We start from the raw sequence: 17680 nt of genomic DNA, 5'->3' as shown, positions 1-17680 counted from the left end.
TCTCCCCCCCACCTGACCCGTCGCGTCCCCCCTCCCGGCCCCCCTCCCGGCCCCCTCCCGTTTTCAGCCCCTCGGTCCTGGTCGCTCCCTTCCCTCTCCCCGCCTCGTCCCCTCGTTTCTCCCCTCGTGGCCCCGCCCCCCGCTGCTCAGCCCCCTTCCTCCCCCTCGCTTTCTTCCCTCTTCCCTCACCTGCCTCCTCGCTTTCCCTCCTGGCCCCGCCCCTTGGTCTCGGTCCCGCCCCTCGCTTCTCACCACCTTCCCACCCTCTCTCGCCTTCGGGTCTCTTCTCCGACGTGCCCCCGCGCTTCTCTCTCCTGCCCTCCGCTTCTTACCCCCTCCCCCATACTCTCTCCCTTCCTCTCTCTACCCACCCCCAACTTGCCCCCTGGCTTCTCCCCTCCCGGCCCCGCCCCTTTATTCTCCCTTGGCCGGCCTCCCTCACTTTCCCCCTAAGCCCGCCCCTCATTTTCCACCTAGTCCCGCCCTCGCTTATCTCGCAGCCCCGCCCCCTTGCTTCGGTCTCGCTGCCTCCACCCTTTCCTTCAGCCTCGAATTCCTCAATCCTATCGTGTCGCTTCTCCCGGTCCTGTTCTCACTTCCCCGCTGGTCCAGACCTCTTCAGTCTAGTCCACTTCCTTTCTGCCTCAGGCCAGGCCACTATCTACTCTTGACTGTGCTTCTTCAGTTCTTTTCTGCATTGCACTTTACCAGCCCCGCCCCCCCTCCCCGCAACATCCTTGAGCCCTGGGCAGGGCTGAGGGACCCCCGCCCCCCGCTGGAGGCTTTGGCAGCTGCACTAACGCAGGCTCCTTGGTTCACTCGCACTGAGTCTTCAATGAAGTGCCCGTGTCCCCTAGGAGGCTGTGTAGTGCCACCTTCAAGGGGGAGCGCGCAGCTCTGCTGCGGGCCGGGACGCGGTGGTTTGGCCGAGTGTGGGTGCCAGCTGTCTGCTGGAGGCGCCCCTCGCTAGCGGGCCCCGGAGATCTGCCCCTTCGCGGGCTCGCCTCCAGCTTGAATCTTACCTGAGGCCCGATTGGAGGGCTGCAGATTCGGTCCTGCCGGGGGACTTTCCGACCTCGAGTATTTCCAGCTCTGGAGGGGAAATAAAAAGTGCAGGCTGATTCCTGTCAGGGGGCTTTCCCTTGGATTTTTCTGTTCAGTGGCCAGTCTGGTGAGAACCCAAAGTCAGATCCTTTCAAAGAGCGAATGAGCATTGTGGACACTTGATGGCAGATGCATAGCCCTAATTCGTCGGTAAAATCCAGGAAAATAACAATAGGTGATTGCTTTCAAACTAAAGTTTCCTTTGAAAGTACGTAGTTGTTGCACGATTTATTATTTTTTTCAAGAAAAGGGGCATATATATTTTTTTCTTTCTTTTTTTTCTTTTTGGTATAAAGATGTCAGATTAGGTTACGATAAGATAATATGATCAGATAATGATTTGGACCCAAATCCAGACCCTGGTTTTGTGAAGTAACCGCTATGTATCCCAGGGATCCTTGCTTCTGGCGGAACATAATCCTTTATTCCAGGGCTAGTAGGAAACAATTCTGTGTAGATACAGTATATAACATTGTTATTTTTATGGTTACATGAAAGCCATGTTTTTGACTTTGTAATGCTTGTAAAACTTTAATTACTGACAACTTTAATTTGATTCTCATTTACAGTGTAATCTGTAATTGACATCAGATTGGTTTCATTTTTCTTGTTAAAAGCAGAAGTAACTGATTTCATGAGTGTTGGTAGAAATGTGATTAATGTTTCAGAAGGAATAGGTTCTAATTACAATGTTTGTGTCAGGTGTATATATATATTAATCAAACGTAGTTGGCAGGTCTGGGCTTTTCCCTTGTCAAAGGGAGGGCTTGGTCTGTCCTCCCAAATTATTTTTGGATTTAGAAATTTAGATGCCAAAGATACAGAAATGCTTTGAAGAGTTTTGGATGGCATTTGCTATTGAAGGATCAGGTGATGAGTGTTATTTCCAAAGCCCCTTTTCCCTTCACCCCTGTTGGTGTTAATGAGGGTCTGGGATGAGCTGTGAGTGTGGTCATCCCTGCAGCAGGATTGAGTTTAGCTGTGATTGCAGACCCATGTGACCCACGTGTGTTGTCTGTTGAATGTTAATTGATGTTGAGACGCTGGAACCAGACATTTTGTTGTAGATAGAGTAGGTTTTGGCCTCATCTTTAAGGTTGTCAGGAGTTTGAAATCTCTTCATTTCTGGTATGTTGGGTAGCCATCTTTCAAAAGTTGTATACTCTTGTTACAGGTTTCAGAGTTTATTACTATGCGTGATATTTGAAAAAAAAATTTTTTTTTTTTAAACCGAGACATTTTCTAACCAGTCAGTAGTATCACACAGGGCATAGTTCATGACAACATCTGAAGACATTGAGTATAAAAGAGCCTTTAGAACTTTGGGGTCCACAGTTGTATTTGGTGGTGAGTAGAGCATTGGATTTAAAATTAAGAGACGTGATTAAGAGACCTGCCCTACTGCATGATATGGAACAAATTATGTAACCTTGCTGGGTCTCCATTTCCTCTTATAAAATGAGATTTCAACTTTAGTGTAACATTCTTTGATTCTTTCTCATTTTGGCTACCTACTTATTCCAGATTTCGTTGGGTACTTATGCTTTCTGTTAATGAGTCTCAATGCTGATTTTCAGAAATTTGTGTTAAAACACAGCACTTGTGTTTGATTTATGCAAAGCGTTCATTTTGTGTATTGGTTAGGATATATTTTTTTCTTCCTGTGGAACCCTTTCTGTTTTTGGAAACTATTGGGTGGTATATGGAACTGCTTTGGAAGACTGGCCTATGCAGTAAAATGAATATTTGAGTCTTTATATTTAAAAGAATTTAACTTTAATGAATGTCTTTGTGGTATTTTAACAGGAAATAGTTTTTAAATAGTTTCAGTAGGTTTGGGGCATAAAATGTGCAAAATCAGGTTTTAAAGAACATTATCTTGCAGACAGAGTTCACTAGCAATCAAACACTTTGGAAACGTTTTTATTTTAAATTCAAGCGGGATTTGCAAAAACTTTGTTCTTACGTGGTACGCAAATGAATCCCAGATACATTATTTAGGCCACTTTGGGTAAAAGAATGGGATTTTGAGCTCTAAGGGTTCCACAGTGCTCTTCAAGCAAATTAAATTTTATTCTCATGTTAACCAGTTAGTTGAAATGGCAAATGCCCATAAACTTCTTTTGCGTTTTTATGCCTTGAAATACTCTCAGACCTCCTTGTGTTTTTATAGCTTTTGGAGCGTGACTGCGTGTTGTGAAGAGAGAAACATTCTAATTCCAAGTGGGGGGGGAAGAGACCTTCCTTGATAGCGTGTGGAAATGGAGGCTATTTTTAAAGTTGTAGCACATGGGAAGTAAGGCAGACTTGGGGGGTTTGGCCATCCAGATGATGCAACTTGGAGAGAAATAGTTGTATTAATAGCTGTTAATAACTCTAATTTATCAATAACAGGTGGCCTAATTGATTTGGACTAGTTTGGTTTCTCTGAAAGGTTAAGAAAGCTGTTAAGAGTGTTGCTTTTGTCAGGCTATTCCAGCAGGGAACCTCGCTTATGTAAGGCAGGCAGAACTTTTGGTTTTAACAACTGTAACCGGGATAGGATGGAATAAGTCATTGGTGTTTAGCCAGGAGCTGCTCCTGAGTTTCTGTAACGTTTTCCTCAGGGTCAGCCTCAAGTTTCTGAGGGTGCAGTGAAGGCATTTCTTCCAGCTGAGTTAGCTAAGGGTGTGGGATGAGCTAAATCAAGTAACCATTGAAATAAAAACTTCAGTTTTACTCGAAAAGAAATCACATTCTGCCAAACAGAGGTTGTATTACTGATTTTATTTGTGATTTGATCACATTAAGGTTGTCTTAAGGGACAACGTTTTTTCCCTCAAATCCATTTTTTTAAAGCTTCTTGACCCACCTAACTAACCTGAGCAATGAAATACTTTATACACTTTATTATTTTTTTAAAGACTTTATTTATTTATTTGACAGAGAGAGACACAGCGAGAGAGGGAACACAAGCAGGGGGAGTGGGAGAGGGAGAAGCAGGCTTCCCGCCGAGCAGGGTGCCCGATACGGGGCTCGATCCCAGGACCCTGGGATCATAACCTGAGTGGAAGGCAGACGCTTAACGACAGAGCCACCCAGGCACCCCTATACACTTTATTTTTATCTGTATCTTTATAGCAGTTGTAGTGAAATCCAACTAGAATTTTTGCCTGCAAGTCTAACCATTTGAGGTCAAAACTCTGGTTTTTGCAACCATGAAAGTGGTGTCTGAACTTTGAGTTGTTCCTTCTCATCTACAAATTTTCATTTTCTCTGTTTGGTCACGTTGTTGGGTCCTAGTGTGGAGCGCTGGGTGTAAGGGGAGGTTCTGGGGCTGAGTCACTCGGGAAGAAGTCTTTCCTCATGAATAAGAAAAGAAAGACTGACCCATAATATTTCAACATCAGCTCAATGATCCACTTAACTAGACTGGCTCTTTTGTAACATATTTGTGCGCACTGGTTAAAAGTTAAAATAGCTGAATTGTGCATTTTAATTGAGTGCCAAGAGCAAAAGGGAAGTTCAAGAACCTTCCGAAATAGATGAAATAATTTAGTATCTTGGCAATGCTCTGATTTTCTGGTTGAGAAACCCTAACTTTTAGAATTCTTATTTGGATCACATTTTTGTAATTTCAAAACTGTTTTGGAGGTTAAATATTTTTAAACAAATAGAGAATTAAAAATATGTGGCTATTTACTTATTTTTGTCTCTGGACAACTTAAGTGACTGGTTTGCTTGTTGTTCTGTAAGTAAATTTTATTGAGAGAGCCCCTAATTTAAATTGGCTTGTTGTCCACTGCATGCTCATCCTAGCTGACCACAGTCCCTAAGGCATGCTACTTAGAGATGAGCTGGAGAGCTCTGTTGAAAAACAAAAGCACCTAGCCATGTGGATCAGCCATATCTTCTTTTTAAAATGTTAGAATTTCTGTTGTGTCTACAGATGCAGTTTAATCCATTTGGATATTTAAATTAAGTGGAATGTTGTTTCCATACTTCTGGATTAAAGGAAAAGAAAAAACCCTTTTATTGTTTTAAAACAAGGCGTAAATAATGTACAATCAATGCGTCTGGCAATGCGCCCCACCTAATTCCAGCTGTGTTCACCTCCATCGCAGCTGAAAGGAATTCTAATTGGCTGAGGAATGTCGGCAACGTTGTGTATCACTGAGCATGAACCTATTATGCTGGCTGCTGGGTGATGCATTTCAGATGTTTTAAGCTCCTCTGAGTTCAACTTGGAGGTTGGTTTCAGGAGTCTGGAAGAGAACGTTGTGAAGCTGCGGGTTGTAGACGGCAGCCTGCTTTTTTCTTTGTATGTTGGGCATTCGCTAAATTCTCTAAAGGCCATGGTGCTTTCTTGTGGCTTAAATCCTGGGTTGGGAGTCAGAAGGTCTGAATTTGACTTCTAGCTCACAGAAGTGCCACAATGGGGAAAGGGGGTGGGTGGACTTATAATCTTTTAGAGACTCAGTTTGCCTTTCTGTGATGCGAGACACCTGCCTTTTCACGTCGCACAAGGACTAGATGTGGATTAAATATTTTGATGAGTAGTTATGAATTATTCATAGAGTAGCATGGTGTAAATACAGTCATAGGTTCCTGTTATTTCTTATTCCTAAATAATTATGTAAATGCTAAAGCTAATGGTATACTTTGACACTGAAGAAAATCTATAAAACCTATTGATGAACATGAAAAATGTACTCAAGAACAAGCTGTTAAATTCTCTATGCACTCAGAAGGTTCCTTAGAGAAATAGTGTCGGAAGCCAAAGCCAGCGTCATCTTTAATCGTGAATCCTTGGAAGCATCCCCATTAAAATCAGGAACAATACAGGGATGTACACTGTCAAAGTTGTTATTAATTAGAGAAAGACATCAGAAAGCAAAATTGCTATTATTTGCAAATGATAAAATTTTATAGTTTTAGAAATCTAAAAGAATCAGCTGATAAACAATTATAAACAATTTAAAATAGTTGGATAGGAAATTTCTCCATGGAAAAAGAAAATGGATAAAAATTAATATGCAAAGACAAACTAGGAAAGACAATTTGCAATCTATGTGAAAATGAAAGTCTAGCTTCCTTAATATATAAAGAGCTTTCAAAATCAATTAGGAGTAGGCCAATAACCTGTTTGCAAAGAATACATTTCACAGAAAAGAAAAAAAAATGGATTTCAAACATGCGAAAGGATACCCCGCCCTACATAGCAAACAAAATACCAGTTAAAACTCGGAGTGCAACCGTTTTTTCATTTAGCGGACTGGCAGAGACCAAAGAGTTTGAAAATATGTTAGGGATGACAAAGGTGTGGAAAAGCAGAAACTCAATCACATTGTTGGCTGAGAAATGTTAAGTTGACACAGTAGGGTAAGGATGGCAGTTTGGTACTATCAGATAATAAATGTATATGCCCTTTGATCAAACAGTTCTGCCTCTAGGAATTTTTTTTTCCAGATCCATTCACACATTTGTGTAAAGTCTTACATGCTGCTGGTGCCTGCGTGGCTGAGTCGGAAGAGCATGAGACTTTTGATCTTGGGGTTGTAAGTTTGAGCCCCACCCACATTGGGTGGAGAGATTACTTAAAAATGAATAAGTAAATAAACTTAAAAAAAGTCTTATATGCAAAATTATTGCAGCATTGTTTGAGATTATGAAAGACTGGAAACAACCTAAATGTGCATCAATAGAGCACTAGTTAAAGAAATTACGTCATATCCCCAGGGATGTGTAGCTGTTTAACAGAATAAGACAGTGCTTTATATTCTTTAAAAAAAACCAATTTTTTAAAAAATTTATTTATTTGAGAGAGAGAGAGAGAGAGAGAGCATGAACAGGACAGAGGGAGAGGGAGAAGCTGACTCTCCACTGAGCAGGGAGCCTGACATGGGACTTGATCCCGGGACCTTGGGATCATGACCTGAGACAAAGGCAGACGTTCAACTGACTGAGCCACCCAGGCGCCCCAATAGTGCTTTATATTCTGATATGGAACATTTTCTAAGATACATTGTTGAGTGGGGGAAAAGATTCAAAAGAGTGAATATTGTACATACTGTGTGAGTAATAAAAAATAAAAGGGGATATTTATATAGATCTATTCGTATGGAACATTACTACAGGGATACCTCTGAAAATACGGATTGTGATTTTCTCTGGGAAGGAGAACCAGGGCCTGAGGATCCAAGTGAGAGGGACATCTTTTCCCTGTATTCCTCTTTGTATTTTTGATCTGTCTCCCTCTTCCTCCTTGAGAATAGATTGCTTTTCAACAATTACAGATGTTAAAAACAAAGAAGAATCTACAGTTCTTAAGAATTTCTTAGGGCAACAAGTACGTTAATTGCCAATAGTAATTGTTTTCATATGTAGGTGTTCTGAAAATTCATAATAATGGTGCCAAATATATTTTAAAAGACTTAAATGGCATCTAAAGGCATATATCCATGTTTATGTGCATTTCTTCACAGGAATATTCCTGGATTCTGGAGAGTAAAAAATACTCTGCATACTTTGTAGATCTCAACAAACTTATTTTCCCAGAGAATATGTTTGTTCTGATACTTAACTCCCCACCCCACCCCCAAATTGTTCCAGCATTATTCTAAGTAAGCCCAAATGATTCTTTCCGCATTCAGAAATCAGGTCCTCCTGAAGCCTACTTATTCTGTAGTGTGTCCTTTGAAAGACTGGGGTGTCTTAATTCTGAATAATAGTGCTGGTTTATATCCTTTATTTGGATGTCATTTGGGGTTATCTCTGACCTAATTTTAGAAAATAACCTTATCCCTAAAGTGGGGGTAAAAATGCTAACTTGCATAAGGCAGTAACAATAACTTGGTATTTTCTCTAAGTATTTATAATCAGTATGTTTGCTTTAAACTTTTTTAAAGGGCTTGTTTATTAATTTTAGCTGTGCCTAAAAAAGAAATATCTGACTCTATGAAAGTAGAAAAAGTTGTAATCACCTGTAATTTATTGCCTTTTTGTTCTCCTAAATCTTTGGGATAAAAATTCTAAGTTCTACTGAATTGCATTTCTACGTATATTACCTACAAATGATGGGTTTGAGGATTGCTCAATGTCTGCTCATACACCGCAGAGACAGTAATGCCTTCTGTCGGTGTGTCATTGTTCTCCTCCTGTCTGTCTCCTCACTGGGGCCAAGCTATCGAGCCAAGCTCCAAGAGGGTTGTGTGTTTTGTTTTGTTTTGTATGTGTTTTTATTTCCAGGTTAAAAAAATAGCATGCAATTTGTTTTAGTCTTTAAAAGTATATTTTACAGGACAGAAAAGGGTAGTTTCTCTTGTCCTAAATGGATAATCATACCATGTGCAGTTACAGAAATCCTCGGAAGCACACTTAATCCAACTATAATGAATTCATATCTTCACAATAATCAATATTATTGATTGTAGGATTGTATTATTGATTGTCATGTGTAGGAGAAGGCCCACATGTCCTCATGGGACATTGATTTAACTTTTCTTAGCCTTTTTTTCCTCCTTGATTGTGTGAGGTTGAAAAGTTGGCATTCCTCTTCCCAAACACGCCTAGTAGACACCTTAAGCTTAATGTGTTCCAGACAATCTTCCTGATTTCCCTCCCCACCAGAAACCTTCCTTGCTTCATTAAGTCCACTCAGTTGCTCAAACCAAAAACCAAGACCTGTTGCCGTTCTTCATACCTAACTTCTAATCCTCCGGCCCTCTTGACTCTGCCGCCACAGTTGATCTGGAGCGTGTCTGCTCTTCATGCTCGTTGCCTCCATCCTAGTTAAGCTGTGACCATCTCTTGCTTGGACAGCTGCATTGTGCCCTTTTTGATTTAAATGTCACTTGCAACCACAACCCTCCTGCTGCTACAGTATTAGTTATTTCTCTCTTTCAAAGATGCTAAAAGATTAATTCCGAAAGTCCTCATTCTGGCTTATTCTAAAGGGGGAGCTGGAAAGAGATTTGCTAGCATTGCCCTTTCTCCTAGCTAGTGCAGCTCCTTCACCCTCCACTTCTGTGTTCACTGCCTCTAGCTTCAGTTCCGGGAGCATTGGTGAGGATGGCCAGTTGTCTTTGTCAGGGTACGTGGAGCTTCTCATGGTCTGATGATTTAGGGATGGCTGATGACAAGTTTAATTGTGTGCAACCATGGAGGGAAGTCAGGAAGCCAAACTGAAGACTACTATTTGAAAGAGTTGAGAGTGGGAAATACATAGTCTTCATGGATCAGAACACCTTACATTCTCTTGTACAGGAACAACACAGTGGTTGCCTCTGGATAACTCATGGTTTTTTATCCTCCTCACCCTCTACCTCCCCAGTCATTCCCCAAGATGCTCTGATCCTTGTCTGCCCCATTTCAGTAAGTGACATCATCGACCAGGTAGGGTGATCATTGAATTTTACCCTGCCTCCTTTCTTCAGCCAATTTCACATTTTTACGTCCGTCTTGTATTTACAATACCATACTTCATGATACTGATTTTTTTTATTAGTTAAAAAAAAAAAAAAAAAAAACCAGGATGCTTTCAGGTGTAAGTAGCAGAAAACCTAGCTTAAATTGGTTCCATAGGAAGCATTTCATTCAGTAAGTTAACTGAAAAGTCCAGAAGTAGTTAATAGCATGACAAGGACCCAGTTTCTTTTTGGCACTCAGTGCTGGGACCTCAGAGCCATTCAGGGCCATCTCTTTTTTTCTTATGATCAAAAGATGGCTATTAGAAGCTCCCATGGCTATTTGCTTCTAGCTTTAACCAGCAGAATGTTAAAAGTCCACTTTACCAACAGCTCATTGCTGGAGTAGAAGTCCTGGAGTTGAATCCTGTTGTTGGGTTGGCCTGATTTGGATCATGTGTCCATCTCTGAACCAACCATTGTGGCAAGATGATGGGATGTGCTGGTTGGACAAGTAGGATCCATCTTGGAATCTAGTAATGCTGTTAGTCCCACCCAACATATAGAACTGGGACATTTTGAGGGAACAGAAAAATGGATGCTAGGAAGGCAACCAACAAATAACTAGACAATACCATTAAAAATTTTTTTAATGCTAGCTTTGTGTATGCTGAGTGTGAGGATGATAAAACTATCATTTACTGAACTTATGAAAAAGAAGTATGCCTTCTTTATAGTAGTGTGAAGCAAAAGATGTATTTTTATAAAGATGCCAAATATTTTTCCTGAGAGTTAGGATTGGTAGCTTTATATGTAAACTTACCCCAACAAATATTATTGTTGATTTGTATTATAGAATGTTTCTGGATTGTTGTGTAGTGTTGTTTTATTTGGGACTATTTCAAGACTAAGGTTTTAAACAAAATTCAGTACAGATTCTAGAGATTCTTATGTCATTTCTCTAGACATGATAGGGTGTTTTTGAGAGGGGAAAATGCATGTTAATTGTTTGTAAATTGAACTTAGGATGAATAGAAAGAAAAAAATTGGTTTTTATGAGAGTGTATAATTTTTTTGATAAGATAGGTGATTACCAACTCTTCTTTATAGTAAAAGCTTTGGATTAATACCCATTCTTGATACTTGGAGCTCTGTATTTTCTTTGCTATTTTCCCAAAAAAAACAGCGAGGGGGGGCTTATAAGATGGTTGGCTGAGCTTTGAACCCATGTTCCAAGGAGAATGGTTGGCTCTCTCAGACGTCCAGGTTCTTTCCTCTGGCGTCAGGCAGGTGGGGTGGTTAGGAGCTGGGCTGGAGCCAGCCTGTGCCTTAAGACGAGTGACCTCATCTCTTAGTTTTCTCAGCCAAAAAAAAAAAAAAAAAGGGTGGGAACTAGTTGGAGCCACTTTAGAGTTTGTGGGTATTAAATGAAATAATCCACATGCAGTGTCTGGTCCATAGTAAGTGTTCAGTATATGTTAGCTAATATTAACATTGTCATATTTCAGTGAATCTGAGATGATTTTGGTTGAAAGTCACACCATTGTTTTATGTACCACTAAAAAAGAAACACCAGTAATTACACTACAATGTGATTCATTTGAAGATTTCAGAGATGTTAAAATCAGAAAAAATGTCTTAGAATCAATGATACATGGTATTATGGCTGCCTTTGACTTGCAAGTCCTGGAAATTGTTTGCATACCCGCAAATTAATGCCATCTGTCTTCAGTTTAAATATAATGCAGTGTGACCTGAAGTTTCTTTTTTTTTTTTTTTTTTTGTCCTAAACTTACGTTGGTGTTGGTCTCCTGCATTGCAATATTGGCAATTTAATAATTGCTAGTTCATTCTGTAGGTTTAATAATACAAGACCCATGGTGGGCTTGGGAACTTTGATAATTTGCTTTTCTTCAGCGATTTAGAAAAAAAAAATTGAGACACATTTTTGGAGATCCTTAATATCGGTTGGATAAAGCTATTTGAGGTGAAAGGTAGGTGAAATGATAGCACCCAGAACCTTTTACAACACCCAGGTTGTTGGCAGAAAGCCAGCTTAGGAAAACGCCTTTAATACACCCAAACACATTCAGTTTAGAAGGCATAATATTGGTACTTGAAAGCAATACATGGTATTTGATTTTCCACTAAAATTTAAATGTGGAAGTATATTGTAGAGCTTAAGTGATAGTCACAGGCTACTTAAGTACCAACTTAGTGCAGTAAAAAGTCGCCATGTAATATGCTAAGCTGGAATTTAGAGTAAAATCCATAAGGAATAGCACATAGCCTTGATAGCATTCTGTTTCTCTTGGAGCCTGGTATTTCAGGGGGTGTGATGGGAGTAGTATAAGCCTGCTTTGGCTTTTTTTTTTTTTTTTAGACCTATTTTTGATTTTAAGATTGAAATGAATTATGGAAGTCTTTGTGGAGACTTGACCTACCTGTTTACTTATTGCATTATTTATGGCTTGCTTCATCAGCTGAATGTCAGCGGGATTCCACTTTTGTTTAAGACAACTACGGGAGAGGAGCAGATGTGCCCTTGGGTTACCTTGTCATAAGCCCCAGAGGCTGTCCCCTGGCACATCTGGCACATGAAGCATTTAAATATTATTTAAGGTGTTGATTATGATTTTTTGAAAAAGACTGTCTCTCTGCATTTCATATTTTAATGCATTCTGAGATAGCAGTGCTGTTTTCTTTTTGGAAACCCAGGTTTGGTTGCTGTATTTTGCATAATGTTCAGCCTAGCAGTAGAAAAAAAATACATTTTTATTTCAGAAAAGGAGTTTTACTTTCGGAAATGGTACCTATATTGAAATACAGAAATATTATTTCCAAAAGGAAACCGTTTATCAACGTAAGCACTTTTCTTATCACCTGCCCAGGAGCATTGTTTGTTTAGAATAGACAGAAGCCAGTCAAGATCTCTCAGCCAGGCTTTACAAAATGATACGATGATGTCAGTGTTACTCCAGGTGTTTAATTTCAGGCAGTATGAGTCAAGGAATTGGTGTTTCTTATATTAGAATAGATGGAACTTTATTCAGAAAAAACAGCCCAACTCAATTTGAAGTGTATACATCACAGCCTAAAAATTTCAGTGAGAGTTTTTAAATAGATTATGTATGCATATGATATAAAAGGGTATTCATTAAAAATAAGTCTCCTACCCTCCCTGTCCCTTGTCAACCAGCTTGCCTCTAGAGAAGTAACTATTATTATCATGGCATTACTAGTTTCTCTTGTATTCTTCCAAAGGTTCTCTGTTCCCTTCCTTATCTCCCTCTCTTTAATACAGATGATAGGATATGATGTGCAGCATCTTGCTTTTTCACATAATATAGGGATTGCTCCATTTTCATACACCCACAGCTGCCTCTGTAGCAGAAACTTCTCTGCTCTTCAGAAGCCTTGTGGTTAGGTGGGCCCATGTGACTAGTTCTGGCTAGTGAACTGTGAGAAGTGATTTGTCCCACCGTGGGGCTGAAGCAGTAAGAGCCTCCAGCTCTTCTGTGGAGCCCTGGGAACTGTGTGGCATATGGTGGAGGCTTTATCAGCCTGGGTCCCTGAATGATTGTGTGGAGCAGAGAGTCCCCTTCTGCCCTGGCCCACACACCACCCCCTACCACCGCCCCGACGATGACCCAGCCTATGGTGGATATGTAGTGATAGCAGGGTAAAAACCTGTTATGTTAATTTGTTTCTGCATCATATCAACATTTCCTGATTGATGTTGCCCATTTCTTTTTAACAGCTATGAAGTGCTGTTAAATGTAACACCAAATAAACCCAGTTCAGATTATCTGATAGCTTAAGGACAAAAGGGCATCTCACTAAAGAAGAATCATTTTATTTTATTTTTATTTTTTAAAGATTTTATTTATTTATTTGACAGAGAGAGACACAGTGAGAGAGGGGAACACAAGCAGGGGGAGTGGGAGAGGGAGAAGCAGGCTTCCCGCCGAGCAGGGAGCCCCATGCGGGGCTCGATCCCAGGACCCTGGGATCACGACCTGAGCCGAAGGCAGACGCTTAACGACTGAGCCACCCAGGCGCCCCTAAAGAAGAATCATTTTAAAGAAATATCAGAGAAATACATTGTCCCCCAATGTGTTACTACTCAAAGGTAGCATATCTATTTTTTTAAAGGAATATATATCTGTTGAAAAATATAAAGGAGAAATAAGCACTGTATTATTTTAGTGACACTTCATTCTTTAACATAGTTCATAATTTTTGCATTTGAATTTGATATTAATTTTCTAGTCAGATTATTTCTAAAGGAGAATAAGCACCAAAGCCAATATGCTGCCTTACTCAGGATTGAGCACAATACTTAAGAGTGTTAAGGATGAGAGGAATGTTACAAAAATAGTCTCTACCGGGAACTTAACAGTACAGTAGGGAGTGAGACTGTCACTAGAAACAGTTGAGCATTAAAAAAAAATTTTTTTTTAAAGGTGCCAGATTGAAAAGAGAACTCTTTGTGGGCTACAGAGGTCTGGCTGCTGGGGAGGCCTAATTTGAAGTAGCTCTGGAAAGATGTGCATGGGGAGAGGGACCATGGGGTAATAGCACGTGCAAAGATGGAATGGGGCAAGAGTGTGGCCAGACGGAGGCAACAGAGGACCCAGGCTTCAGTGACAGGCTGGAGGGGTCTGGGTAGCAGTAGAGAGATTCGATAGGGAATTCTGATTTTAGAGGCCTGCCGTGTACGAAGGGGCTCTTTTGTGCCCAGAGGGCAGCACAGGATCCAGTAAATGGAGTTGTATAGTGGCGAAGAGCCTGCTACGCTGCAGGCCTGTGTTCCAGTTCTAGTTTTGCCACTTTCTAGCTGTGGAAAGTGCTAGAAAAAGGGTACACAGGGTAAGTGCTTAGAGGAGGTCAGTTGTTATGCCTCCGGTTGTGGCTGCTATGGGAGGGGAACTTGGTAACAGCGAGAAAGAACCGTCTAACTAGGGACTAAATTTGGCCCCTTCATGAAGTAGTAAGTGTTGTGTGTGACTGTGTTTATGCAAACGCTGGATGATCGACTTTCTAGGGGCTTTACAAGGAATCCTTTGTTGGGGCCAAGTTTAGACTAAATGGTCTACAAAGTTTCTTTTAACAAACATTGATTGAAAAACTACTAAGTGCTAGGTTGCCTGTCCACATACTGGACATCAGGAAGGGGATAGAGACCAGATGAAGGAAAGTACTTGTTATTTACCCAAACTGTGCATTGTTACAAAGTTAACATCAGATTCCTTATTTGGCCCTAGAAAAACCCTTCCAATTAGAAGGGATAAGAAATGTCTGTAAAGCAAGTTAAGTGATGTCGGGTACTAAATGGCATTGGACATCCTGAGAAAATGCAGCGGGAAAGCTGCCTTAGCCCTTCCTCCGATGTACTCACTTTAGTATCTTGCTGGTTTATTGCAACGTGCTTTCTTAAGACCTTCTTAGAAGTTCTAAGTGGAGCCCAGCTATGGCTCCCCCAGTATGAATGCTAAGTTGGTGTTTGTGTAGTGATTTTTCCCCCCCCCCCCCCCCAACCCCTTTTTCTGGACACTGGGACTACTTCCATTAGTGTTGGGACGTTACTCTTTGGAGCGCCCCTTCTGCCCTTTGGCTCTTTTTATGGAAACTAGGTCAGGTGTACAAACTACATACTGTAGAATTCTAAGGTGAACTCTGTGGTTGACTGTGAGTTTTAGGACACGCCTGACCTGGGTTTTCCTGTCCAGCTTTGCTGCTCAGGATTGGGGTCACTGTAGGCAATAATAAGATATTTGTCAATTCTCGAGGCTTTTATTACTCACCAGGCAGGCACTATGCTAGGCACGTTTCATGAATTATCCTCTCAATAAACTTACTAAGTAGGTACTATTCTTGTCCCTGTTTTGGAGACTGTGGAGTCAGTCCACCCAGTTCCACCACATACCAGTGTCTGGGCAAATCACGCATTTCGACTTTAAGCCTCAGACAATAACCTCATAAGGTTATTGTAAGGAATAAATGGAGTAATTCAGCACCCAGCTGTTTCCCAGCATTTGGTAGGGTTTACATTGCTGGAGACTTCCCCGAGTTATCTTGTAAGTGGTATACTTTGCTTCTTACTTTATAAGTTGGTGTAAACATTGTTTCTGAATCTAGTTCTTTTCTTTTTTTTGTCTCCAAATTAGAATCGTCATTAAACGTCATTCAGTTAGGAGCTCTCTTTTTCAATTGACCTTTCCACTTCGAAGGTTGTTTATGGAGGAAGAAAATGGCACTAGCATTATTGTGACAAAGATAAGTAACAATATGAAAAGGAAAGTGAATATTCTCAAATTTCCACCTCCTCTTACCAATTTAATATTTATTTTTTATTGCTATTTCTGACTTGGCCTACATTTCTATTGATTATTTACTAAAAATCAGAATAAACTGTGTCTTATTATGTATCACACATATATCACTGAAACATTACTCTGTAATTACAGTTCCACTAAAAAATAAATACAGTTAATCCTTGAACAACATGGGTTTAAACCGCATGGGTCCACTTACAAATTTTTTTTTTAATAAATACAGTGCAGTACTGTAAATGTATTTTCTCTTATGATTTTAATTTTTCTCTAGCTTTATTGCAAGAATATAGTATATAATACATAGAACATTACAAAATACATGTTAATTGACAGTTTATGTTATCAGTAAACCTTCCAGTCAATAGTAGGCTGTTAGTAGTTATGTTTTGGGGGGAGTCAGAAGTTATACACAGATTTTCAACTGCACAGGGATAGAGGGGTCAATGCCCCTACCCCCCAAGCTCCCTGTTGTTCAAGGGTCAACTATAAAATTTTGGTGACTTCTGAAAATTTAAACTTTTTTTTTTTAATGAAGCATAATTGACACACAATATTACATTAGTTTCAGGTGTACAGCAGTGATTCGACAACTCTATCCATGATGCTCTGCTCCCCACAGTCGTAGCTACCATCTGTCACTATGCAACGCTGTCACAGTACCATCGACTGTATTCCCTCGACTCTACTTTTGTCCCCATGACTCACTCATTCCTGTACCTCCCACTCCCTTTCACCCATTTTTCCCCACCCTCACCCCCCTCCCTCTGGTACCCATCAGTTTGTAAAAGTTTGAACATTGTTTAGGCTATCCCGGTGATATTTTTCTATTTGGTTTGGTCCCCAGGCCTCCTCACCACCCACTCTCTGTGAAAGAATTTTATATTCTATTTAATAGTGTAATGAAGCTGGTTGTCACTTTGAGATAGAGCATCCTGTGGTTCCACTTAATCCAGCGTGTGAACTCATGAACCAGGTTGAGGAGAGAATTTGCTAGTATGGATAATTGTTGGGTCTTGGAGACATTTTGGACAGTACCCAACTATAACACCAGTGGTTGTCCTGAAGACTCAAGAGAAATGATGTGAAATTATGATTATGTAAAAAGAAATACGGTTGATATCTGTGTGACTGAGTCCTTCTTTTTGGTAGTGCAGGGCTAAGGACATTAACACTTCAAAAATACTAAAGAACGAGTCAGAGTAGCTGTTTCTTTATATCCTGACAGCGTCAGGCAGCTACCAAGATGGCACCTCGTCAGAAACATGCTCAGTCAGTGGAGGCTCTTCTCCTGGCTCCCTGATCTCCACAGGGACCAAGTGCTGTGGGGAACCCACTGGAACAATAGTTTCCCCTGAAGTCTGAGGAGCTTGTTCTTGGGTGTGGTGCTTCCCTCCACAACTGTTTAGTTGTCAGACTGCAATGATTTTATCTCTCAGCAATGTTCCAGGAGGTTTTAGTGAAAATATAAAACTGCCTGCCCGCCTCTCAAACAGAGTTTGAAAAGAGGTCTCTTGGGGGAGGACAGACCGAGTCTTCTAAGTGGTCTGTGATCCAAAGCATTTCCTGGGCTACGTGTTTATCAAGGCTGAGTTTTACTTCCAAACTAAGCTTGAGAAGAATCTGGGAATGTTTCCCAGCTGATTGGGGGTAGGGAGAAGAGGAGGATGCAAGCCTGAAAGAACAGAGAAATTTCACTCTCGTTTTTATCTTTTTACCACAGTTATCTGCTGAAATCTGTCTATGGATATGGCTTGTAAAATAGAAACTTTCTGGAGTATGAAGTAGTATAGGATGTTGAATGTTAATTTTTATTTTATTTTACTTTATTTTTGAGAGAGAGAGAAAGAAAGGGGC

The 17680-nt window shown here is 40.5% G+C and overlaps 1 protein-coding gene across 4 annotated transcripts in view; it reads left to right on the top strand.

The window, feature by feature from the left end:
* SMURF1 (SMAD specific E3 ubiquitin protein ligase 1) overlaps nucleotides 1-17680 on the top strand; it is a 110767-nt gene that overhangs the window by 259 nt on the left and 92828 nt on the right. The window lies entirely within an intron of this gene.

Source organism: Phoca vitulina, unplaced genomic scaffold, assembly GCF_004348235.1.
Source record: "Phoca vitulina isolate PV1807 unplaced genomic scaffold, GSC_HSeal_1.0 scaffold79, whole genome shotgun sequence".
NCBI lineage: Eukaryota > Metazoa > Chordata > Mammalia > Carnivora > Phocidae > Phoca > Phoca vitulina.
Note: the sequence above shows the minus strand (reverse complement) of the source record. Positions and strands in the feature narration are given on the sequence as shown.